The sequence below is a fragment of the Diceros bicornis genome, chromosome X (assembly GCF_020826845.1).
Source record: "Diceros bicornis minor isolate mBicDic1 chromosome X, mDicBic1.mat.cur, whole genome shotgun sequence".
NCBI classification, from domain to species: domain Eukaryota; kingdom Metazoa; phylum Chordata; class Mammalia; order Perissodactyla; family Rhinocerotidae; genus Diceros; species Diceros bicornis.
Window position 1 is genome coordinate 121,116,353 of NC_080781.1, and position 27,143 is coordinate 121,143,495.

At 40.4% G+C, this 27,143-nt stretch overlaps 1 protein-coding gene and 1 pseudogene across 2 annotated transcripts in view; one reads left to right on the plus strand and one right to left on the minus strand.

Annotated features, from left to right (window-relative positions):
• The window catches only part of LOC131400368 (uncharacterized), a 380,884-nt pseudogene that overhangs the window by 261,706 nt on the left and 92,035 nt on the right, over positions 1 to 27,143 (plus strand).
• Positions 1 to 27,143, minus strand: part of HS6ST2 (heparan sulfate 6-O-sulfotransferase 2) — a 269,096-nt gene that overhangs the window by 189,703 nt on the left and 52,250 nt on the right. The window lies entirely within an intron of this gene.

Here is a 27,143-nt window from a genome sequence, read left to right on the forward strand (position 1 = left end):
AAACAGCTTCACTGATTTTTTTCACAAAGCACAGTTTTTTAAAACTAAATCAGCCCATTTTTTAAAAAAATCTATCGGCCTACCAAAATAGGCTAAACATTTCATCTAGTGTTTTCATAGAAATAGGTTGGTGAAACTGATGGATACAGCTGCCACGCCCGTCAGATGAAGATGAAAGGAAATATTAAATAACTGTATCTCTTAAAGCCGAAGAAGACTGAAGATGAAAGAAATTGAGTAAGTAGGAAATGAGTTATGAAGACATAATCCCAAACACAAATGATTTAAGGTTAGAAAAATTCAACCCAATGAGGGGCCGGCCCCGTGGCTTAGCAGTTGGTTAAGTGCACGCACTCCGCTACTGGCGGCCCGGGGTTCGGATCCCAGGCGCGCACCGACGCACCGCTTGTCCGGCCATGCTGAGGCGGCGTCCCACATACAGCAACTAGAAGGATGTGCAACTATGACATACAACTATCTACTGGGGCTTTGGGGGAAAAAAAGGAGGAGGATTGGCAATAGATGTTAGCTCAGGGCTGATCTTCCTCACAAAAAAAAAAAATTCAACCCAATGAATTGAGAAGTTTTGTCTCTATGAAGGGGAAAAAACAAAAACACTTGAGAAATTTGGTCACCACATCAACCAGTTTTGACTGAACAGATCAACTCAACCTACTGCTTGCCAGGGGCCAGACTCAGCTCTGAGCCATTCCACGCAGAGCCACAAACAACAGCACAGGCTGGCAGACGCTCCCTCGCAAGGTTTTCTCCCCCTCTGTGGTTTTATTTATTTATTTATGTATTTATTTATTTGCCATGTTCAGGAGATTGGTCCCTAATCACCCAACAGCTTGTGAGCAAGTACCCTCGAATATGTTAAGTCTAACTCATAATACAAATGCATTGTGCTGCTGTGATGACTTTTCATTAGCACCTCTAATTAAATGTTTTGCCAGACTATCAGAAAAATATTTTCCTTTTCATTCCCAGAAAATCCCGAGAGAGGAGGACAGAGAGAAAACAATGCTTTGAGGCTGGCCTGCTCTCTTCCTCCGCCTTCCCCCTGCACAGCTTATGATGGCTCTGCAAATGAAGACAGGAGCCTTCCTGTATTAACACGCACAGTAGAATACTCTCATTGGTAATCAGTGCATCCAACAGGAGCGGCCGCTGCAGGATTCAGATCCTGGTGACTCTATTCCTGCATGAGGATTCTGTCACATCTGGGATGATTAAGCCTGCCCGGTCTTTACCTGCAATTCATTACAGACTTGGGACCAGAGGGAAAGTTCTAGCTCCATTACAAGTATCTAGATCTAACAGCTAATGATTTAACAGCAATGCACTTATAAGAAAATGATAAGAAATCATTCTATTTCTCTAAGGAGCAGAGCCACCACACATTGACACAAGGATACTCTCCCCTTATACTTATAGCTATTTGTATACACATGCCACACAGTAGGCTTCTTGGCTCAGCTCCATTCCAGGCAGCCCCTAATGGTAGTCGCCCTTTTTGGCATCTGTAAACAGGAGGTATCTCCACCTCCTACTTGGCTCACACTATCTTCCTCATCTTACAAATGACAAGTGACCATTTTCTACTTCAAATAAATTTTTCATAATTATTATATTCATTAAAAGTCCTGAGTGCCACCTCACCTGATGTTTACCACTATATTCCCAAGCCTTTCATATAAAAATGCTAAAAATTCCTTCAAAAGCAAATAATTGATCATATAATAAATAAATCACTTGTGTATTTTCATGTTTGAATAGTCTTACTAGATACTGTACCACTGACGTGGGTTTTGGTGTTTGCTCTGAAAATGTCAGGATTTCTTTAATGTTTTGCAAAGCAGCAAGAATAACAACAGTAAAATGAGGGATTTTTTTTAAATTCCTGAAGGGAAACTTACCTACATACATGTGCACGATCGCCCCGATTTGGCCATCAATGGGATGTCTTTTTTTTTTTAAATCTAAGACAGTGGGTATAAATAGATAAATAAGCCAAACCTACAAACAGGTTGAGGACATGCTGGCAAATCAACGGTCAATTCATCATGAATCAGTAGTGTGACATGGCTATCACAAAAACGAATTAATTAGGCATTAAGAGAAATATATTATCTAGAACAACAGGGTGATGATAGTGTTTTGATTTGTGCTGGTCAGAACACTCCTGGAATGCTATCTTCACAGTTCCAGCTCCCATGACCTTACAAGGGACAATGACAAACTAGACAAAAGCAACATACATGGGGAAGGGTCTGGAAGCCATAAATACATGAGAAAAGTTTGGAAAGGCTCTTTTGCTTGGGAAAGTCACCTTGAGGAAGGCATACAAACTGTTCTTATATTCAAAGGACTGCAGCGTGGAAGAGGAGTGGGACTTATTTTCAACTGCTTTAGAGGGCAGAAACCAAGCTAATACAATGAATTTGGGTAAACTTACACAGAGATAAATTGCCACTTGATGTAAGGAATAACTTCCTAACAATTCCAGCTGTGCCGGCTAGTGAAGCAGCACATTCACCATTACTGAAAGGTTTAAATGAGATAGTTCAACCACTGTTTATCAGAGTCCCTGTGGAGAGTTCACATATCTTCTAGAGAGGTGGTTTTTAACCTTTTTGGGGGGTCAGGGGCGGGGATGGATGTCCAGACTCCTCTTAGAATATAATGACAGCTCTGAATTCCCTCTCCAGAAAAACATACAGACACAAAGCTTTTTCAGGGAAACCATGGACTAACCAGGTTAAGAACACCTGTTCTAGAGGGCTGAAAAACACGGTCTCTACGGTTTCGTCCATCCTGGACATTCCATGACCCTCCTGTACTCTGGGTCTTGATGTGCACGTAAAATAATGACACTTCTCATGTAATTGAGTATGTAAGTTTTGAACCCAAGCTCTGGATCTAAATTTTATGAGTCTGCCTTCTTTAACCGAGTATTCCCTTTCTCTTGTTCCTCTCTCATTTCTCTTAGCACCACTACTGCCTCTACCTTCCACTCCACTTCCAAGTGGGGCGCTCAGCCAGGGTAGATGTCCGCAGGGTGAGCACTGCTTCCTCAGCCAATCACTCTTCACTCCTCTGGCTCCCTCTCAACACCGCAGAGGCTCCAAAAGTGGAATCGACACCCACTTGCCTAACGCAGATCTAACATAAACATGCCCTTGACCATATTGGTGAAATTACAGTGAGATATTTATAGGATGAGTCCCAATCACTGATTAATCTAATCCTAAGGATAAAAATTATGTAGACGAAGAAATCTCAAGGATATTCTCTCAATTAAAGTCAACTTAGTTCAATTCAATAAGCATTTAATAGGCATCTACTATGTGCTGAGCACTGTCTTTGAATGCTGGGAACACAAAGGAGAATAACCTATAGTCTTTGTATCCTAAATGAACCACAAAAAGATAATGTTCTGGGTGCTATTATAGTCTCTCTGGGGTTTAAACTGAAGGTTCTGGGAGAAAAATAAATATAAATCATATAGAAATATATATATACACATTATAATATATACAATTTTATACATATATAATTGAGTATTTATATATATATAGAAAGAGAGAGATTGATTGATTTATAGGGTGAGTATCAATCACTGATTAATCCTAAGGATAAAAATTATATAGATGAAGAAATCTCAAGGATATTCTCCCAATTAAAAGTCAATTTAGTTTAATTCAAAAATATATATATATATATATATTTAACAAGCAGCTGAAATTTCAAAGTTAGTTTTCTAACATCTCTATGTGTATGAGGGAGACAACTGGCCATAAGCCCAAAAAAACAACATAAGTTAATATCAGGTTAATTGCAAAGAAATTGAGGTAGAAATCCTCTAAAATTCCACATATAGAAAAAGCTCTGGGAAAGGTCTCCACACTTATTGACTGGCACATAGGAAGTGTACAAGAATTCTGCTGAATGAATGTGACTAATCGAACAACCCTCAGATCTACTCAGAAGAAGGAGGCAATCCTTTAAAATGCCTACGGACATTAGAAGTTACTGTACAACCCTAAATGGAGAGGCTATTAAGTCTCCATATAAAGAATCCAGAAACACCTAGACCAGCAACTTCAGTGAGCTTCTTGAAATATTCCTTCCAGCTCCGAGACTGATTTTGTATATAGAAATGGATGCCTTATTTAGCACTCTCAAAACTCTCCACAATTCCTTCCTTGAGCCCACATTCAGATACCAAAAGACTTCTATTAAACATGTTCTTCATAAAAAGTTTATTTTCCAAGCCCCCAACAGATTAAAAGGCACAAAATGAAGAGTCCTTTACAAAAATCATGCTCTCGACCAGAGGTCGGCAAGCTTTTCCTGTCAAGGGCCAGATAGTAAATATTTTAGGCTTTGTGGGCCACACAGTCCCTATTCCAACTACTCAACTCTGCTTTTATTTCAAAAAAGCAGCATAGGCAACACGTAAACAAAAAAAGTGTGGCTTGTGTTCTAATAATCCTTTATTTATGGACACTGAAATTTGAATTTCATACAATTTTCACACGGCACAAAATACTCTTCTTTTGACTTTTTTCAACCATATAAAAATGTTAAACCAATTCTTACTTTGTGTGTCATAGAAAGACAGGAAAGAGGATGGATGTGGCTTGCCAGATGTAGTTTGCTGACCCCTGCTCTACAACTTAGGATCAAAACTTGCACATTTGGCCCTTGGAAGAAAACGTTTCCATTATCCGTTAATTTCACTCGAGTAGAAGATCTCTTTCTCTAGCAATGCCCAATAAATAAGACATCAGAACTGTCTTAGCAGGATTCTTATACCAAGGTCATCTCATGTGATCTGTTTGTGGGATATAATATAATTGAAATGAGAGTCTGATGATCTTGATCAACAGTGGAGACAATTTGGTCATTAAGCTAGCAACTGGAGCATTGTTCAGCCTGGTGCAGAAATTAGGACAGAGACAAGAAAGTTTTCCTTAAAACAGATCACAATAGAGACAGCAGGATCTGCCCACTGTTATCAGCGATTCTCCATCTCTGTCTAGGCATGTGGAACTAATAGCACTGGAATAGTACTTGGAGTGAATGGATTTTGCCGAGCAACACTCTAGTCATCCTTGTCCCCACTGCCCCAGGCTCTATGGAGGTCAATACATTTTCCTTCTGCTGATGTGGCATTTGAAGATTCCATTTGTAGAGCAGTGGTGCTTAGCTAAACTCTCTCTTGCTAATCTGATTGGACAGGGGTGGTTACAAATGCCATTCTAGATCACACTAGTTCTCCATTAGGGAAGTCTGAGAGTACCAAAAAAAGGAAAAAGGAAAGGAGACTGAGCACAGCACTTCCTAATGATCACCAGCCCACCTGCCATAGAAGTCCATGTCAGTCCAGGAAAATAACTTGCCTTAGGTAAGAGAGAAGGTCTCAGAATTTTGGTAATAACTGTCCATCACACATCAGGCGCATGTGTGAACCTGGAAGTACTAAAGATGTGCTGGCTGATGGTGTGTGTCAATCTGGCCAGTACAAAAAGTTTCCAACACACTATAGTGATGTGATTTCTAACCAGACGAAATTAAATAGGAATAAATGTAAGGTCCTGACTTGGGTCAACAAAATTATCTTCACAAGTACAGTGAAGGAATTTGGAAAGAATATGGACACATATAGCTTAGAGGAATCTCCAGTATGATGATGCCATCAACAGAACTAACAGGATCTTGGGCTGCATTGTTGAATCAAAGTAGAGTATAAAAAAGAACGAGATCATCAGCAGAAGTAAGACCATATCTGAATATTGTTAAGAGGAATATGGAAGAACTGGTGTCTATTTCTTTCAGAGGGACCAAAAGGGAGAGGAAAAATCAAACCCACATTATCAGAGGAATGGTTGTGCAACTCCTCATCCCATCCCCTTCTCTTATTCAGGTGAACCAACCACACTATGACTGGGAGGGAAAGGAACATCCTTCTCCTATTATCTCAAACGCATTCATTCATTCTTCTTTGCTTCATCACCACTCATCAGAGAGCACTTGAAAGAACACGAACCAGACTAGGAAGAGTGGGAGTGGGATGTCCCACAAAGCTCTGAAAGGCTGGCATAATGCAGAACAATTAGACTTCATCTTTATGGTGCCAAGAAGCCCAGCTAGCACCGAAGGATGGGAGCAAATAGAAAGACAATTTCAAGTCGATATATGGAATGGGTTCTGAGGCCCCTGTCTCTGAAAGCATCATGCACAGGCAAGGATGACAACTTTGTTGTAGAAGCAGCTGGTGCATCAGATGGGGGTGGGTGGGTGGAGTAGATGACTTTTAAGAGCTCTTCCAGCCCCAAGATTCTAAGAAGTATGCGAACAGAACGCTGCCAACACTGTGCTCTTTTCAGAGCAGGCTAAAAAGGCAGTAAACTAAAGTATACATACTGAAGATGCCTACCTTACCCAATACTGTGTTTAACATGGGATCAAAAAGATCACCTGTTCTCACTGTACCTTTGGAAGGAACATGGTTTGTCTGATCATCAAAAAATGAAGCACCAGTGAGCGGGGCCTCCAATCTGTCTCCTTCATTACTGCTTTGATACCTAAAGATGTGCCCCTCACATCTAGCGGGGATGGGGGTGAGCCTGTCATAAAATGCTGTTTGGCATCAGCACATGCCCAACACCCACTCAAATGGAAACCCGAAGAAAACCATTTTCCAGGTCCTTTCTATTCAAAGGAATAGTGTCCTTTAGCATTCCTGGCTCTCTTCCACAGGGTGGTGCCTTCTACTTTCCTGGCACTCGGCCTCATTGGCACACCGCATACATTCATCTGGCTGTCACTGGGCCATTTTTGTAGATGTGTGCCACGGACTCTTGGGGACTGCAAATGGGAGGTATCTTCACTCCTGAAACACAGGTAAGTGGTCCAGGATATACAGCTTGTAATCACTCAATGGGGATTGTCAAGAAAATTCTATGCAGACCCCAAGAGCCTCCTTACTGAAACCCTATAACTGAAAGCCAACAGCATTCAGGTAGGAAACCCTAAAGTGGTGAGAACATGGAGGTTTCAAACTCTGGAAACAGCACCCTCCTTAAACACCAACATTCCAACAATTGCAAAGGTCAGTCACAAGCAAATTGACAAAAGGGCCAACTGTGATTAGAAAGATGCCTGCTTACAGTGTACTCTCTGCTTTCTAAAGAATACAGGTGAATGTAGCTGAATTTCACACTCTCAAATGTGCCCAGGTTCCCTTATAGTATATCTTAAAAGGGGAAAAAGAAATTTCCTTGTCCTTGAGCTAGTCAGGCGAAAAAAAAAACAAAAAACAGTGTGCTTGGGCGGGGGAATCTTGGTAACTAGATAAAATTCAAACCCATCGATCTGGAGAGGTCTTCTTTCCCCTTCTTCATTAAAGACTGATAAAACTCAGCAAGCCATTGAAACAAAAAGCAAACAAAGACAAAAATCTCCTTTTAGTGTCTGCTTCTCTCTCTCTTATAATTTGTAATAAATTCCTTCCGGTGATTTTTGATTACAGAAATAATTTGTGCTTTTATTCCTTTAGGCAACACAACATATTAACTCTCCAGTCCTCCCACTGACAATGCAAAGACACAGTCAAAAGCCTGAATGCAAGGAGCAGAAGGCATTCCAGCTACACATACTGTACCGCATGGCTTCCAAGGAGCCAAAGTACTGTATATGGAAAAAATCAAATGGGGAGGTTGCCAGCCAAACACAACTGTCTTTTCAAATCAAAATCATTATAATTACAGAAGCCCACATTAGATCACAGGGGTTATGCTAACAATATCAGACAATCATTCCTACCTATGAGAAACTTAGTGTACTGTAAACATTAGCACTGAAAAAAAAACAATACTTTTCAGCACTCACGCTCAGCAGAACCCAAGTATTCAATAAAGTAAAATATCTGGAAAAGGTAGAAATGTTTCAATGGGGCACACTGACTTGATCAATTACTTGCTTGGTAACACTATAAATGTCAGCAGAATAAGGTTTGATACAAACTCATTGTACCTACCTCCTGTCAACCAAGGATATTTTATTATCTATCAAATGAACTCTGTATAGAAAACTACCTATCACAAATCAGAAAATTTTTAGAGTAATACACAGAAGCCAGAAAATAGCAATGTTAAACCATCTAAACATTGTAAGTCTACAAACCATTTATCTTCCCATTTGCAGAGACTTGTAGAACTGGGGGGTGCTTTAGAAATCATTTAGGGGTCAGTCCCGTGACTTAGCAGTTGAGCGCGTGCACTCCGCTGCTGGCGGCCTGGGTTCGGATCCCAGGCATGCACGGACGCACCGCTTATCCAGCCATGCTGAGGCGGCGTCCCACATACAGCAACTAGAAGGATGTGCAGCGATGACATACAACTATCTATTGGGGCTTTGGGGAGAAAAAGGGGAAATAAAAGGAGGCGGATTGGCAATAGATGTTAGCTCAGGGCCGGTCTTCCTCAGCAAAAGGATTAGGATTGGCATGGACGTTAGCTTGGGGCTGATCTTCCTCCCAAAAAAAAAAAAAAAGAAATCATTTGGTTCAACCATCTTATTTTACAGAAAAGGATATCAAAGTCGAAAGAAGTGACTGGACTTGGCCAAGGTCACACAGCATGTGCATGGAAAAACAAGTTAAAACCCAAGTCAACCACCTCTTAGCAGAAGGCTCTCTCCACACAGCAACGACGACGACTCATTTTCTACATCAAGATGGGTCGACCTTTGGCATCCCAGAAACCAAATGTCAAATTTCAGTGGGATTTTGTGCCTGTGGAAAGGTATGGTGTATGATTTTAATGATTTTAAAATATTCTCTAAACATTTTATTTTAAAAATATTTTGCAAGAAGGATCTCCATTTTCTTTAAGTCCATTTTCTAACCAATGTATTACTATGTGAGAAAATGACAGGCTCTGGTGAGCCAACTCTCCACGCTGTTTATTCTCTTTAAACTTTACCTCTGGCCAAGAATTGTTCTCTGGCCACGAGGTGAAGCTGCCAACATATTTTTGCATTCTCTCTTTTTCTAAGAAGCAAAGAGTCAGGAACAATGATGGCAGACAGACAGTGCAATATGCCAGTTCAAGTCAAGCAATCTGAGTTCCAGTTTGTGCAACTTCTGAGGACCTCAATTTCTCCATCTCTAAAACGAGGAGAGCACCTATCAATCAGTTACTAATTTCTCTGGGACCTAGTATTCCTAACTTGGTTTACTTGCACCACTGCCAAGTGGAGAGAGAGAAAGCATTGGGCATGGGTGTGTTAAAGAGAAAATGTCTGTGAGAGCACAGGTGGGATATCTACACATACATATTTATGCACAGAATTTACTTTAAATATAAAAACTAAAGTCCAGATAAGACATGGCTATGTTTCCACATTTACATGTACACACACACACACACACACATACACTTTCACATCATACATACCAGTGTGGAATGCAACCTGATGTATTCTCGCTCCAGAACTAGGTCAAGGTATCCTGGCTTGGTTTTATGTGCATAGCTACTTCTCAGGCACTGCATGCTGAAAATCTGTTTATTTTTCCCTTTCTTTACCAATGCTGTGCAAATGATCACTGCTCTTCTACTTGCCTAACATTCTCTGACACTTATTGTCCTCTTCGAGCTCCACAATTAGAAGTCAATTTTTGGTAAAATTAAGAGCCACTAACCTATGTAGAGATTAGTATAAGATCTATAAAACGTGTGTTAATAATAATTGTTAACCATATCCAATATGTGCAATTCACTGAGTTTCTAGGATCTCAATACATATCAAGAAGCTAAGGTTATTTCTATATGATACTAAGGAGCACATTTCAAAACATGGGGGTGGGAGGAGAGAGACAAAATTTATTTCTAATCAAATTTCTCTCTTCTATTTCTAACCAAGAGTAGCTAAAATGCAATCCAGGGACTCCAAAATCAACTTTAGAAATAAACACCTGCTTTTATGTCCTCTCTGCACAGATACACCTTGCAATGCCCCCTTAAAAAAAAAGTGTTAGGAATGGGGGCTGGCCCGGTGGCGTAGTGGTTACGTTTGCGCGCTCCGCTTAGGCAGCCTAGGGTTCACAGGTTCCGATCCCAGGTGCGGACCCACACACCACTTATCAAGCTATGCTGTGGCAGGCATCCCACATATAAAGTAGAGGAAGATGGGCACGGATGTTAGCCTAGGGCCAATCTTCCTCAGTAAAAAGAGGAGGATTGGCAACAAATGTTAGCTCAGGGCTAACCTTCCTCACCAAAAAAAAAGTGTTAGGAAAATCATAGTCTCTGGCATCGGAAAAACCTGGATTCAAGCCACTATGTGAGGTTGGGAAAGCTGCTTAACCTCTCAACTTCAGGGTTATTGTGAGGATTAAATCAAACAATGCATTGGGAATATCTAACAAATAGTAAGAACTTAACTGATATTACCGCCCTCCTGTTGGAGGTTACTAACGTGAGCGATGGAAATGATATCCATAACCAGAGACAATTAAATATCACTTCGTAAGTTGTCTGGTTTCACAGATTTATATGATGCATTTTCAGCAAGGGCAATATAGCCCACAAAGGGAAGGAAAGTGCTTCTTAGGAAAAAAAATCTTAGATGCTATAGTGGTTTGTGGCCCTTTACAGTCCAACCCTACCTTCCTCCACCCCCTCAAATCTTATTCCTTAGTATTTAATTTCTGTTATTAGGGGTAAGTTAAATTGAATTTAACTTCTTCCTTACAGGGATGATCATGAAAAAAGGTTGAGAAACACTGGTCTATACCCTTTCCATTATTGAAAAGATGCACTCCTAGAAATTTTCATCCTCTTTTTCTATATTAGCACCCCTCCAAACTGCAGTGGTGTCAGTAGTAGGGGGTAGGAATAACCAAAGAGGGGCTTTAACAATATGTATAATAATATATGTTGTATAAACATATGACATTGTCTGTTTTTAATAGAATAATAGATTCCATTTATTAGAGTCTACCTTTATAAATATTTGTATGTCCCTCTTCCCAACGTCTGAGTTCCAGCCTTATTTCTAATCCGTTTCAGAAGGACAGTATCAATGTATCACTCACTTTCCTTTTCAATCAAGATTTGGGATAAGGAGCACTATATCAAAATATTCTTGGAGCAGATGCAGATTAAATCTAAAGTTTCATTCTTGCCTACTTGCCTTGCTATTCACCCATAGAAATTCATTAAGTTTCCAAGGGTGGTTGACATAAATCCATCCAGCTGTCTCTAATGAATCTGTAGGTGTCCAAGTCTTCTCCTATTCTGTCATCAATTAATGAGCCTGGGGACCCATCCCAGTATAGGATTCAGATTACGGCCCTGTAGTTACCTAGAGCCATTCTATAAAACGGATAAATGGATGCCACAGACAGTGCAGTCCCGTAAGTGTCAGGGTTCTGATTAAAGTGGGAGAGGGGTTCCAAATGAGAGGCCAACACACAGCTGATAGCTCTAGGCTCTGCCGCCTGTCTGAGATCTTCCCTGCAATCCTGGAGACAGTAGGTAACTTCAACTCCAGATTTATTGAGTCTTTCATTTATAGCTAGCTGCCAATAATTTGTAGTCCTGGGGGACAGGATGAACATGGATAATTGAAATCCACACTCTCCCCACACACTGAAGCCAAGAGTGTCATCTCCTTCCTCATTTAACTATTTCACTTGCAAGAGCTGCAAGATCAAAAGTAAAACTGTTCCCAGCCATTCTCCGTCTCCAATCCTAAACAAACTTTGAATCTTCAGCTTACAAAGGTAAAAGATAGTCATGCATGCAGGCCACAGGAAGTAAAATGAGGCAGAATACTTCCCAATAAGGATAATCAGACTATAAATAATCAAGAGCTGGACCCATTGTTACCTAGAAACAAATCTTCTAAAATGTTACATTGTGATTGTATGTGAATTGTGTCCTGAGGGGTAAAGCATTGTGAGACTTGGGCTGGGACTGTGGGAAGCTTGAAGCAGGGACTCAAGAGCCACTTAGGGACTAATGGACATCAAAAGCACAAACAAATACCAATAAGCCATTTAACTGTACTCATTTGGAGAGAGGGCCAGCAGCCCAGTTGAACAGCATTTTGGAATCTGCAATTCTCACAGCTTTCATTCCATCACTAGTCACAACACTATTCTTTGCTGAGATTGTTTTTTAAGACTGCCATCTTCACCGTCCTACAACATCCATCTTTTTATAGATGGATATTTTGTTTGAGGAGATTTAAACTCAATTACTTCTCATCTGTCTTAAAGGATTTGGGTACTAACTTATTTGGAGTCAGTGTGAGTAAAAAGTATTTGCTATGGCCAAGTGCTGTGGAAAAAGAAAACCTGTGCTTCCTCTAGTCCCGGTTTCTGTCTCTAACAAACAGTGGAATCTTTAGTCTCTGCACCTCAACGTCTTCACCAATGAAACTGAGATAATAATCCTTGCCCCGCTAGGCAGAATAAAATGAGAAAAGTGCAAAAGCATTTTAAAGAGCATAAACCATTACACGCTTGTAACTTATTTCCATACCCATGAATCTGGAAGTAAAACTGCCATAGGCTGAATGTTTCTGTCCCTCCAAGATTCATGTTGAAACCTAATCCCCAATGTGATGGTATTGGAGGTGGACACTTGAGAGGCGATTAGGTCATGAGGGTGGAGCCCTCATGAATGGGATTAGTGACCTTATAAAAGAGGCCCCAGAGAGCTCCCTCACCCCTTCCACCATGTGAAGACACAGCAAGAAGACTGCTGTCTGTGAACCAGGAAGCGGGCCCTCACCAGAAACTCAATCTGCAAGCACCTTGATCTTGGACGTCTCAGACTCCAGAACTGTGAGAAATAAATGCCTGCTATTGATAAGCCACCCAGTCTATGGTATTTCTGTTATAGCTGCCTGAACCAACTAAAACAAAGACATAATGAATTGGTGGTCCCTTCCAACCTATGATGATATGATGATAAATAAAAATAATTTCAATGGACACAGGGAAACTTCCATTTTCAAAAACTGGAGCAAGTCTGTTTCTTTTACATTACAGAAACTCTTCAAAAAGATCCACCTAAAAGTGCTCATTACGGAAAAAAAAATAACATTGCTTTGTTATGCCCTTTACAAACCCTTACCATTTATTCTGGACTCAAATGACTAAAATTAACAGCTAGAACTATCTTGATGTGTTCTAACACAGATGAACAGATTATCAAATCACTCAAGCTCACCTATGCTCTCCCTCACTGCTGGCAGCTGAGAAGTGAATTGCTCATTCTGTCTGGCCTTTTGATAATTTCTGAAATGCTAGAGGAAACAGCCATCTTTACATTTCCCATGGTTAGCTCAAGAAATGCCACACTTAATGTACTTTGCTCTCTCATTGAAATGTATTTGAACTGAGTTTTAAAATGCTCATGAGGGTAAATTTCAACCCCGGTAGTCTGTTACCTTCAACTCTTCCCACCCAGTGGATTGACTAGAGATACTCCATAGGGTGATTCTTCACTCAGAAGATCTTCAACAGCTCTTCAATCCATTTACTGGGACTGGATTTCTCCAGGACTCACAATGATTATAAGAGCTACTATATATGAGGTTCTACAATTCCTATGTGCCAAACACCATGCTGGTGCTTTATAGACATGATGTCCTTTCAGTCTCATGACAATCTTTCAAGGTAGGCATTATGCCTATTTTAAGATGATGACACTGAGACTCAGAGAAATGAAATGACTTAGTATTTGATTTCCTTAACTGCTTAAGGAGACCGGATGGTAAGTTTCATGAGAGCAGGGACCATGTCTGTTTTATTCACCAACATGTCCCTGGTGCCTAATATAGTATCTGGAAAATAGTAGGCATGCCATAAATATTTGTTTACTGACTGATGGAATGAAATGGCACTATGAACAAATGGCTATATCAACACACAGAATTCAATAGGGCTGGGGAATCAGGGAAGAGATGATATATTGAAGTACAACAACTGATTTTTAAAAATAATAATAACGATAATGATAAGCAGTTCCCAGCCATTTACTAACTAAAAATTTGTGCAGTTGTTGGACTGGTTTCAACTCTCTTGTCCCAGGTGCTGCAAATTGACATGGCCCAAATCTTGAGACCCATCCCAGTTGTCATATGGAATTCATTTCAAACAGTTTAAAGTGACTTTTACTGTTCCTCGCTTATGGAGAGAAGTGTCTTTCTGAAATAAATCATTTCCTTTCCAAGCCAGGCAACTAGTATGCGGTTCCCTGAGTCGGTCAGTGCTTTCCTTATCGCTAATTATAATGCTCACAACATCTTGGAAACAACAACCAAAGACAGGCCATTATTAGAGTTCTCATGTAAATTCAAACTTGACATGTGTGAAATTATGGATCGAAAATAGAACCTTCACCTCCCTAGACCAACCCCCTTTAATAATTAAACCTGAATAATATGCATTCCTAAAAGAACGTATTTAGTTGCCTTACTTAGACAACACGTTAATATCAATCTTACCTTAGGATCTTGAAACTGAAACTTAAATAGAGAATGATCACTGGACTGCAAACATTATAAAAATCATATAAGATTAAATTTATGATATTTTCCTTAAGATTTTTAAAAATTAATCACATTTTTTGAAAAGTTGTACTTTTTTTGATAAAGACCAAATGCTCCTAGCAACAAAAAAGTTTCTTGAGAGCTAATTACTATTAGTAAACTAATATCACTACAGGACAGCTAACCACAATCCTGCTGGTAGCCAGGCAAAAAGAAGATGTAACAACATTAAGCAAAGCTATTGTGGGAAACTCATTATAAAAGAAAAACGATATCCCCAAAATAAACACTCAAGCTGCATCAAATCAGATACCAAATTATTTGGAAATGAAATTATCTTTGAGAGGATATTTACTATGAGCAGTCAAGATTTAAACAAATAAAATTATAGGAGAAAAAAGACCCAATTTTCTCCTGAGGATTTATCATGGTTAAACAGGCAATCTCCTGCAGCTTGAGAATCCAAGGCTATAACTCTGCGAGCTCCTCTCCGGACAGGGACTAAACGAGATAAACAAAAGAAGGTTGATGCTGTAATGGGAGAAAATCTAAAGTAATACTTGAAAAGCTGAATAAAAGCTCATTGTGAGCTGGCTACTCAAGGTGGAAATAAAACAGGCACTGTCTTTGGGCTAAGTAAATCTATAAGAGAGAAAAAAACAGAATAATCTAGGCAAATATGACTATAGAAATACCCAAAGATGAGCCATTAAAAAAGAGCACCCTTGTTATTTTCCTGACAGTATTCAATATTTTAAATTGTGAGAAAATAAAGCCATGACCAAGAAAGCAATTAAAGGTGGAGAGGATGGTTGAAGAAAAAATAATAGGAAGGAAAGATGGAAACATGTGTGAAAACTTCAGTGTACACAGGAGGACACAGTCCCAGAGAGAGGAGTGATTTGGTAGAGGCCACACAGCTAGTAAAAGGCAGATCTGGACAAGAATAGAAAAGCTCCATAAAGGCAAGGACTTTTGCCTGTTTTGTTCATTAGAATGAAGACTGAAACATAGTAGATGCTCAAAATATATTTATTGAAGGAGGGGAGGGAGGGAAGTAAGAAGGAAGAATCAATTCAGTTCAGTTCAAAAAGTATGTATTATATGATGTCCTGCTGGGAATTCCAAGAGAGTGCACGGCATGGCACCCGGTTCCAGGAGTTTGCGGTCTATTTGGGGAAAACAAGATGTACACAGGAAAGGGTGACTAAACTACCAATTGGTATATGCTGAGAGCCAAATGAGCAGTGCACATGTCAGCCCTGCAAGGGGGTTGACGAATGGAGACTCAGCTATGAACTGCAGTGGTCAGGGATTTCTTGATGGTGAAACAAGAAGCACTAGTCACCACTAAAGACACTAATATGAGTGGAGTTCCAAGCCTGTTGACTACCTAATGTAACAGGATCTCATCTAATAATACTAATGATGACACTTCTTCATAGTTTACAAAGTGCATTTCCCGTGGTCCTCACAAAGCACTAGGTGGCAGGCAGGAATGTCGTGCTGATCTCCACTGAAAAAAAGAAGACACATTCTCTGAAATGAGAATTCAACCCAGCACTGTACGTGATGGCACTTATCCATCTCTGGGAAGTTGAGAGTCTTAATATGGATGTTGTTAGCATATGTGAGATGAGAAGATGCAAGATGGCCACAGACAAGTTAAGAAAAAGGGATTGTTCGGTAGTGCAGTAGAACCAAAGCACACTCAGGAAATGCAGAGATGATGGAGAAAAAGCAAGCACTTTCTCTAGGATACAGGCTGAGCCAGTCTTTCCCTTGTTCTGTAACAATCGATTTGGATAGAAGCTACTCCTCTCTTGGGATAGCCAGGGCTACTCCTAGCGCATATGGTGCCTTTGCGTAGAAGACTAAAAACTGCCCTCTCCAGGCCCCCCTTCCTCCAGGCTGGCCGCATTCCAAAGCACATGGCTTGGTGAGCAAAGCACAGGCTCCATTTCAGCTCCCACTCATTTCCCAGGCAAGTGCCTTTGTACAATGCATAAAATGTACACCCAGATATGTCAGCCCTGGAAATAGCCCATTCTGTCTCTGACCTACTATATTAGAAGGTGCTTCCTTTTATAGAGTCTAAATCCCCCTCCCACTGGGATTTGTCGTGTTCTTTCTAGCCACATGGAAAGTATCTAAGTCTCTCTTCCCAGTGACAGCCCTTCAAACACATATACTGCTTTTGTGCTCCTCCTCAATCAAGCCATCACCTGTAGCTATCTCCTTGGAAAGAAAACCAAACCAGCACCAAAGCCATGGCAGAACTACAGTGTCATTGAAAGCACACTTACAGCAGAGCTGTCAGAAAGGAACTTGAACTCCCAGGAAGAGCTCTATACAGACGAGGATCATGACAAATTTATCAACACTCTAATGGAAGCAGTCAAAGTATGAAAGGTGGGGAAAAGCAGAAGTGGCCGAATATGCAAGACACATGCACTTGAAAGAGCCCCAGTGTAAGAATAAAAAGGAAATGGAGAAGAATCGAAGGAACACTGTGAGGAAATAAGAGGAAAGTGTAGTGAAATTATAAAGAATTCCAGATGTGTGGGCTCAAGTTCTAGGATGAGAACTGCTTAGGAAAAGAAGGAAAGAAAAGGCGGGGGCGGGGGGGGTAGGAAAGAAGGAAGGGAGGATGGAAGGTGAAGGAGGAAAACACAGCTTACATCCATATGCATGTCTGGTTGTCTAGTTTGGGTATTAGAGTTCACCGATGAACGTGACTCCAGAGAAACCAAACCCAGCGCCTTCCTATTAATTCTTCATTTACCATATTCATTGAAACAGTACCTCTGTCTGAGGCATCTGTGTGGGGGGTAGTCTGTTGATTTTTTTTCTCTACCACATAGAATGCGGTCTGCAAAATCTGGCTTGAATGATGTTCTCCTTGGTAAGGGGCATCTCTGAGTTTATGAGTGGCATATTGTCAGTCTGTAGTTGATTTGTTTTAGAGTGCTTCAGCTGAGCTTTTTCCGGCTCCACTGCATTTGGATTTTCTTCTGGTATTTCATGTTCATAATATACCGTTTAACTTGCCACAACACATTCCACCAGACGGCCTCCTCTTTCATTCCCACTACCTCTGCTGAATCTCCCCACACAGTCTTTGTACATCCTCTCTCTTGCCAACCATCACAGAATAAACCTCTTCACATAAAGCAGCACTGTCTTCTACAATGTTCCAAAAAGGCTGGATGATTCTGATCGCTTGCTGCTCATCTAAAAGAGGAGTAGGTGTCTGAGGGCAAACAGAGAAAAAGGGGCACCTTCCAACAAGCAACAACGCTTTACGAATATAATTCATTTCTGTGACAGCTTGTTTGTGTTTTCATTTCTATTTTTTTTAATTTATTGCAAAATAGGACATAGGTAAATAAAAATAAAAATGAACCACCCACAGTCTTATAACCCTAATATACCAACTGTTTTCATTTCTCTGAGCTTCCTTGCAGTTTGGGTCCATATGCATGTGTATCTTTGGACATGGTTGAAACGTTAGCCCAGATACAAATCTGCATCCTACTGTTTTTCATTGGCCTCTATGAGCATTTTCCATGGTGCTACATAGTGGTCTTAAAGATCATTTTAACAGACGTATAATATTCCACAGAGCATATGTAACATAATTTACTTAACCCTTCCTACCAATGACTGGATATTTTCTATTGCTTCCCTTTCTTTCCTTATTAGGGCTAATGCTATAAATTTAAATCTTCACATATTCAATATATAGACTTTTCTCCACTTTAAAGATTTCGTGGTGGAAGGAGGCGAATTTTTCCTTAAGAGTTTTTTTTTCAGATAAATTTGCAGGAGGGGATTATTAAGTCAGAGGGAATGAACATGTTTATGGTTCTTGATTATTTCATCAAATTTGCTTTCTAAATCAGAACAATTTCAGCTGCCACAAGCAACATATGAACACACCAGTTTTACCACCTTCTCACCAACACAAAGAATTATATTATTTTCTTAAATTTTTGCTAATTCAAAAGGTATAAGATGCTGGATTGTCAAAACTTAATTTGTACCTCTTTGAAAAGCCCCATTTCAACTGTTCCCTGCAAGTTTACTCACTAATTGTATCCCCTGTTATGTGAATTGTCTGTTCACATTCTTTTCCACTAAATTACCTGGGTGTTTTAAGGTTTTTCTTATTGATAATGTAATTATCACCGTTTTCTATCTTATTTGTTGCAAATATTCCCCAAATCTGTTTTCCTTTCTTAGTCTAACTATATATTCATTGTTCATAAGTCTATTTCCTAAGTAGTGAAATCTGTAATTTTTTGCCTTCATGATTTCTTCAGAACTTACCACATAACAGATGGTTTCACAAATGAATTTTCAGCTGGGTTTTTTTTTTCTGTGATTTAATTTTTTAAATAAGTTTTTTCTTTAATAATTGAATCATATGCCATTTGAAGTCTATTTTCATACAACATATCAGGTTAGGGGCTTATGTATATTATTTGATAACCAGTTTTCCCCAAGCCATTAGTTAAATAGCTCTTCCCTTCCTTATTCTTTTGTGATGTCCAGTTAACACATATTCAATTTATATAAATATATGAATACAAATAGAACACATAAACATCTATTTGTTTTATTTTTTCAGCTTTATTGAGGTATAATTGACAAAATTGTAAGATATTTAAAGTGTACATCATGATGAATTGATATATGTATACATTATGAAAGGATTCCTCCCACCTAGTTAATTAACACATCCATCACCTCACATATTTATCTCTCATTTTTTTTTGGTGAGAACATTTAAGTTCTACTCACTTAGCAAATTTCAATTTTATAATAGTGTTACCCAGTTTCATCTCTATACACTTTTTCTTCTGTTCCATTAGCGATACTACAATTTTGGGATCAGAGCCATGCAGTCTTAATGACTATTGTCCTTTATGGTGTACTTATCAGCTTTCTTTCTTTGTATGGTTAATTGCAAGGATACTGGAGATGTTTCTTCACGAATCTGGACACAACAGGAGCAGACACAGTCTAAGTGGTGGCCATGGAATAGCGAGCTATGGACAGTGGCTTCAGAATTAAATCCCTGCTCTGCCATTTGCTAGCTCTGTGATCTTGAGAAAATTATTTAGCCTCTTTGATTCAGAGCTTCTTTACACGTAAAATGAGAATAATAAAAGTACTTATACCTCATACCTGCATCATCCAATACCGTAGCTACTGGTCACACCGGCTGTTTACATTTCAATTGATCCCAATCAAACAGAATTAAAACATCAGCTTCTTGGTTGCACTAGAACTATTTGAAGTGCTCACCAGTCACATATGCTAGTGGCTACCAGAGTTGGAGAGTGCTTGTATTATAGAACATTTCCATCAGTGCAGAAATTTCTATTGAACACACCTGCACAGGGTTGATGTGATGACTAAATAAGATACTTCCTAAAGCACTTAGCACACAACCTGGCACATAGTAAGCACTTTATGGTAACTGTAGTTGTAGCAGTAAAAGTGTGATCCACAAGTATTTTTGAATAAATATTAAAGTACCTACTGGGAAAATGGAAAGGGTCTTCATCAAGAAGTCATATTTGAACCTCACAGTAAGAGACCACTTATAAATCAGTGGCTGAGGAAGCAGAAGAAATACATCAGTCTAGTCAAGGTGGACAAGCATGGCCTCAGCCCTGGGACACAACTCCAAAAGGTGCTCTGATTCTTCAGGATTGAGATTTGGCATCTCAGCAAAACAATCTCTACTAGAAAAGAGATCATATACATGGAAATATTTCAACTCTGTTCTCCATGGAGCATGCACTAGTCTAGAACTCAGGTGTCCTGAGTGGAAGCCCCACTAAAAGGTGTATCTTAAGGATCTGAGCAATCAGTTCAGTTGACAGTATAATTAGTAAATGAATGAAATGGCACTTTAGAGTTACATATCAGTGTCTTATAAACTTGATTAAAATCATTCCTCAAAGTTTGATAAACTCTCAAGCCTAATATTCCTTAAGTTGTCAGCACTGTAAGATGCCCCCTGGCCACTATCTTCTCCTGCCTCCCAACACCTTTCTGTGGGGTGACTTCTCACCATGATTAGTTGGTATATACTGAAGACATGAACACATTCCAATATTACTCTGGAGCACAAAACCTACAACTACTGGAGGTGGGAGTGGAGGTGGGAAAGATCTTCAAATGACCCACATCAGCTGTCCTTTATGGGTGCAGAGAACTGAGAATTGATCATAGTCTTACTCAAGAAATCAGTTTAAAATGACTAGATGTTGAAAGTCAGTCTTTCAACTAGCTCTCCATCTGTTTAAACTACCTAGGTGGAAACGAGTCCAAAGAACAGGCTGTCTTCTATGAGCTTTTTAAACCTTAGAATGTTAAAGCTGGTGAGGGACTTAGAGGGGACTAAGAGACCCCTCATTTTACAGATTCGGACACTGAATGAGAAGAGAGGGGGAGTGACTCAGCCAAGTTTTCAGCTAATTAGTGGCAGAGTCACTAGAACCTCTGTGCACTCATTCCCAGTGGAGCGCTTCTGAAACAAATCAAGCACGTCGGGAGCATTTTGCGCACATAACAATAACTCTTGTAATTACACAGAATCCCTTAATATGATCATATAAACTCAGTAGGTTTGCTTATTATTTAACATATTTAATTTTCACAACCAAAACAAGTTCACTGAGAAGCTGCTATAGACTGAACGTTTGTATCCCCTCAAAATTCATATGTCGAACTCCTAACCCCCCAATGTCATGGTATTTGGAGGTGGGGCCTCTGGTGGGTGATTTAGTTATGAATGGGATTAGTGTCCTTTAGAAAACAGAGCCCAGAGAGATCCCTCACCCCTTCTGCCATGCGGGGACACAGTGAGAAGACAGAATGCGGCTCTCATCAGACACCTAATCTGCTGGCACCTTGATCTCACACTTTCCAGCCTCCAGAACTGTGAGAAATAAAAGTCTGTTGTTCATAAGCCACCCTTTCTATAGTATTCTATTATAGCAGCCCAAACGGACTAAGACAGAAGCTGACGCCCTGTCCCTTTGGGATACTAAGAAACTACCAAGATTGCTGTGTTTTTGAAGGCAGGAAAAAAATAAATCAATGTGAAATCGTTTCAGAATTATAGTACACAAAGAGGCTTTACAAATAGATACTTTTAACAATAAAAAAAGATAGCCATGAAACAATCAATAAAAGGCTCTCTTTCTGAACCAGCTGATCAAAGCTCTGCAGAGGCCCAGAGCTTCCTTCCGCAAGTCCTCAGGAGAAAAGGCAATGCACCGCTGAGTCCCACAGCTGAGTCATGTGAACGGCAAGCCATTTTCCAACCCAGCCCATCACCTCCTGCAATCTCCCAAAACTCATTAAGGCCAATTAAACATCTCAGGGATAAAAAAAAAATTAGAAAGAAGAGGTAAGCTTTGGAACTGGTAACCGCTGAAACATGTAACACGGACATTCTGTGCTTGAGTACTCAGTGCAAGTCTTTATAAGGCACCGATTCCTCTGTTTTGCTGTCTTGCTGCTACTGCAAAACCACAGGATCAGGGCAAGATGCTCCAGATCACTCTTTCTACTGTATTGGTAATAAAGCTTGCTGCTCTTTCTACCCGACTCATCCTCTTAAATCTCTCCAGGGAAGACAGGAAACTAAGTTATTCCCTGGGTGACAATGAGAGGTTCTGGGTCCTCGCTCATGCATCTAAATATCATGTTATTGCAGAGCTCTCATTCCCAGCAATTTTCGCTTGCCATCAGACCTCTGGTTATGAAAAGATGTTAAAATATTCGAGAAATAGAAATCTCAGTGGCAAACTTCATTAAACTGCATTTGCCTGAAGCATCCATTCATACTTATGGAAACTATATGCCCAGCATAGACTCAATTTCAAAACACATTTATTGACTAAACAAGAGAGTGAGAAAATGAATGAATGGCTTTAATGACATGAGCAGCCATCAGTTAAACAAACATATGACCTGGTTAAGAATAGAAGTGTCAATCTACTTAATGATCAAGAACAAGAATTTGATATGGGACTTGGAGAGGAGAGAACTGGCCTGGATAGAGGGTGAAATTGTGAGCAGCTCTCAATTCAGGCTTCTGCAAGATGAATCCAAAGCTTCACTGTTCTAACAGCAGACAAACTGTCCCCCTAAGTGAGGAGACATCATATTTATGCATTTGACAGCTTTGTACAACTCCCTCCTACTTCCTAGAGCAGCGCCGCACACCAGATTTCTCCTCAAACAGCCAGAGGCTCTGTACACTGCCCTCTGCCAGGTTTGTCAGTAACCCTGAAGCTGCACACTTGCCATAGATCCGAAAGGGCACTTCCGCAGAATCCTTGCTCTAGCCTTGGGAATTCTCTGTGTGCACTTTTAGACAAACAAGTGATCTATAAAACCTGGCAAGAAGAATTTATCCTAGAGCTGCCCCTGCAAAAAGGAAGAATTTGAATCAATAAGCAGAACCAACAGTGCAACTTTATTTCAATTTTGAAACACCTTCCTTAGGGCACAAGAGAAGCTAAAGAGACTGGTCATGGTAAAAACTTGCACACAAACAGTCCAGGGTGCCAGATCACAGCAAAACTCAGAGGTGCTGATGGAAACTCTCTCAGGGTTCAGACCAAACACTTCTCCCCAGCGCTACTGAAGAGAGGACACCCGCTCCACCCAACAGTCCTTAGAACCCCACAGGTGCTCCCACCCCCTCAAACCGGCTGTGTGAGAATGGAAAACCCAAATCCCAGCTCAGTCTTGGTCCAGCACAATATCCGGGCCAAGGTAATTGCCAAAGGCCTCCCTGGACTTGGCTGGCTGTTCCACCATGTGGGAAAGGCTCTTCCACACCCCCTCTTCCAGAAGGGAAGCCCATGGGCAGCAAAGAGTTGGGGATGTTCTCTGTGCCTCTGCCAGTTCAGAAAGGGCCATGGACCACAAAGTCAAGTCCAAGTGTAGAGGAAATGAAATCCACTTTCCAGTGACAAGAAGCTGTTGGCTATTCTCTAACAAGAAGCATGATTCACAAGCAAAGCAATGAAACTGCAGGGAGTGCCAAAGCCTGGGGCAGGGGATGGGTAGCCGGGGTGGGAGTTGAGGTTGGAGAATATGGTCCCAGCCGGAGGCATGTATTGCCAACTTGACGGTAATAGCAAGACCATAAGGTGCTAATGCATCCCTGGGAGAAGTAGAGAGTGGGAGAGAAGTCAAATTGATTTTAAACATGCAGTTTACATTTAACGCGCCCTTCAGTTCAAGTTCAGGATGTAAAGAGTTTGAGGACCCTGGATTAGAGCTCAACTCTCTCAGATGGAGCCCTGGTATCTGCATGCCCAGCCCTGTTTGAGAGGTAACGAGCAGTCTTAAGGTCCCCCATCTGCAAAGGCTAGCAGACTGGAGTGTGAAAAAAGTCAGCAGCACCCAAGATGTCTGAGCATTTCGTTATGGGCTAGAGAACTGGTTAGCTTGCAATCAACACAGACCTTTCTGGAAAATTCCTCTCGGGAGCCCTTGATGAATGGCAGAGGAGACCTTGAATGAATTCATTTTCTTTAGCTGATAGAAACAGGGGATGTAACACATCTGTAGAAAAACACACTTAAGGCCAAAGTCTACAGTCCAAGGCTTGGACGAGAAGTGGATGTTTTATTTTAAAATCCAGCATAGTTTCAAGATCACAGAACTCTGCAGGGGGCGGGGGATGGCGAGAGTGAGAGAACACTTGGTTTTACACCAACATTCTGTTTTCTGCTAGCCCACAAAAATACTGCCTCAGGGTATCCAAAACGATGTGAAGTGAAAATCCATAGATAGAGTCATTAAAAGAAAAAACTCAACTTCTTTGGAAAAGATGCTGTAAACGCAAGTTTTGCCAATTGGTCATTTCAATGCAGGGGATTTAAAAACAATCAGGGTCCTACCATGACGGGCTTCAGTAATAAGAAAATCCTGAAATACCTCTTTTCCAAAATGCAGGTCTATAATCACGTCCTGTGACAAATATGGGCTTGTTTAGGTAATCCTCCCAGCACCCTCAGCCCCTTTGTGGTGAAAATGTCTAGGGACAAAGGAGACTAGAGGATGGGTAATTTATGTGAGAATGGAAGGCCTAATCCGCCTACCTTAAGCTAACTTCATTAACCCTTCCAATACCAGTCCCCATTTACTAAAGAACTGAGACCCACCCCGAGTTCCACAGGCAGCAGGTGCTAAGTTAATTGGAATCTGTATCTCCTGACCTTCCTTTCCCCTTCAATAGTTCTTATATAGTGGTAGAGCTTTAAGTGAGGCTATTTGTGATCTGGAGACAGAATAACAGCTTAAAGTAATCGACATGGTGGGGGGTGTTTACAGTTAGGATTGCCTTTCCTTGCAAATTTCAGTTTTGAGGCTTGACTGCCTTTGGTCCCAGGAAAGAAAAATCAGCCACAGGGTGGAGAGGTTCCGGGAAGTCTGCGTGGGTGGGAAAAAGAGGGAGAGAGGGAGGGAGGCGGGCCCACAGTCCTGAAGAACACCTACTCCTTTATGGTGGGAGGGAGGTGAGAGACAGCTTGAGGGTGCAGGGGAGTGAGTGACTGCTAAGGAATTAGCTCTTGTTCCAGCCCACCAGCAGGGGCCTGACTACGCTGTGATTTTAACCCTTGGTTTACGTTGGCAAAGGAAAATCACACTCCTTTGCTGGCAGCTGCCATCGCTGTTTCAATACAGATAACACCTTCAAGTGGGAAATTCTGAGGGGAAAACATTTTTCTTAGTTTTCTTCTCAAAATCCGATGCTGGAATATGTGCAAGTAAATATGTTATTTCCTCCACATCAAGGACATGAATTCTAAAAGGATAATATTTAGCCTTTTTTATTGGCTGCCATTCAAAGACCTGGAAACATTTACTAGCAAATTTAATTACTTTGCATTTTATAGCTGAGAAGTTGGAGCTAGCAAGACTAAAAAAAACGTTGTCTAATCCAAGATACAAACCGCCTGACTTCAACACACACTCCCCAAGGTCTGGCAAAGCTCCACATCAGGAGAGTCCACATAGGAGAATTCATATCCAGGCAACATTAACACTTCCACATACGTTATCTTACTTAATCCGCACAATAACCCAATAAGGAAGGTAGGTATTAATCTATTTTACAGATGAGGACAAATGAGGCTCTAAAAATGGAAATTTACTACGTGTTTGCACTTATAGTTTCAAAAAGGTTTATACACATATTTGCTCTTTCAATCCTCACAGCACCTTGTCAAATTATGTACATCAGGTATTATTAATATTTATAATGTACAAAATGAGAAAACTGAGCTCAGAAAAGTGAAGTAACTCAAGGTCACACTACTAATTAGCAGCAGGTCTGGGGCTTAAATTAAGTCCTCCAGCTCTAACCCTTCAGCTTTGTCCACTTATGGTCAGATCCTCTTTCACACAGGCCATTTGACTCAATCAGTGGTTCCCAAAAGGATCAGCTCAATGTAACAAGGACAGTTGTTCATGCAACAAACATGCATGCACCAGGCAGAGTGCAAGACGCTGTCAGGATCAGATCCACACTGCATTCTTGCTTTTCTGAAGTACGCCAGTCTAACAGAAACAGCGGCCAGGAGCTCACTGAACGCTACAACAAGCCACACCTTGGTAAGGAGGATAAGAGAGGCATTGATGAAGCCCCCTGGTACCAATAGTGACAAAGCCATCAATTCCAAATGTGGAGGGAGGGGAAGTTGGAGAGGCTTCTTAGAGGAGGTAGCCTTGAAGATCAAGTAGGAGATGAAATTGAGTGACACACCAAGAGAAGGGAACCACGGGAGTAAGAATATTTAAAAGAAGATGATGGGGGAAAAGAGCCATTAGGAGGACAGGAAATAAAACTCCCTCTAGCAAGATGTATTCTTCCAAGTGATAAGCAGTTGTAAAATTACTGCTGCTACCAAGACTGTAGCAATTGGTTCAGCTCATGTTCAATGTGAATTCTAAAATGAAGAGAGATTCTGTGCTACACAAAGAATGTATTTGCCCTTTTTTTAATGCTCAAAGACAGTGAATGATAGCAAATGCCAATGAAATGCGTCTAAATGACACCAGAAAGCAAAATAGAATCTCAAAGATTGCACAAAATATTAATTTAAAGAAAATAAGATCATTTGGAATATAAATCAAGGATAATAAACCCATCATATTGTCAAAATCTGGAACATTTTCAATAAGGTATCACATCCTAGACACCACATACAATCAGGCAATTTTCTTGGATATTACAGCTTTAATATAGAGCACCAAAAAATGCTTCCCTGGAACCCTGAGCCAGTCCCAATACTGAAATAAAAACCAGAAAATCAGTAACGATGCCTGGGAAAGCAGTATTTGAAAACCCCATTTCCAAGATGAAGAATGTCATAAAAAGACATTAAATAAACTTCACCAAAGCCAGCAATGTCCCAGTTGCTTCAAGCTCCCCAAACAGATTGCTTGACAAAAACCAATACAAATCACAGGATTTGCTAATTACAAGCATTTAAGGAATTACCATCTATGTTTAATTA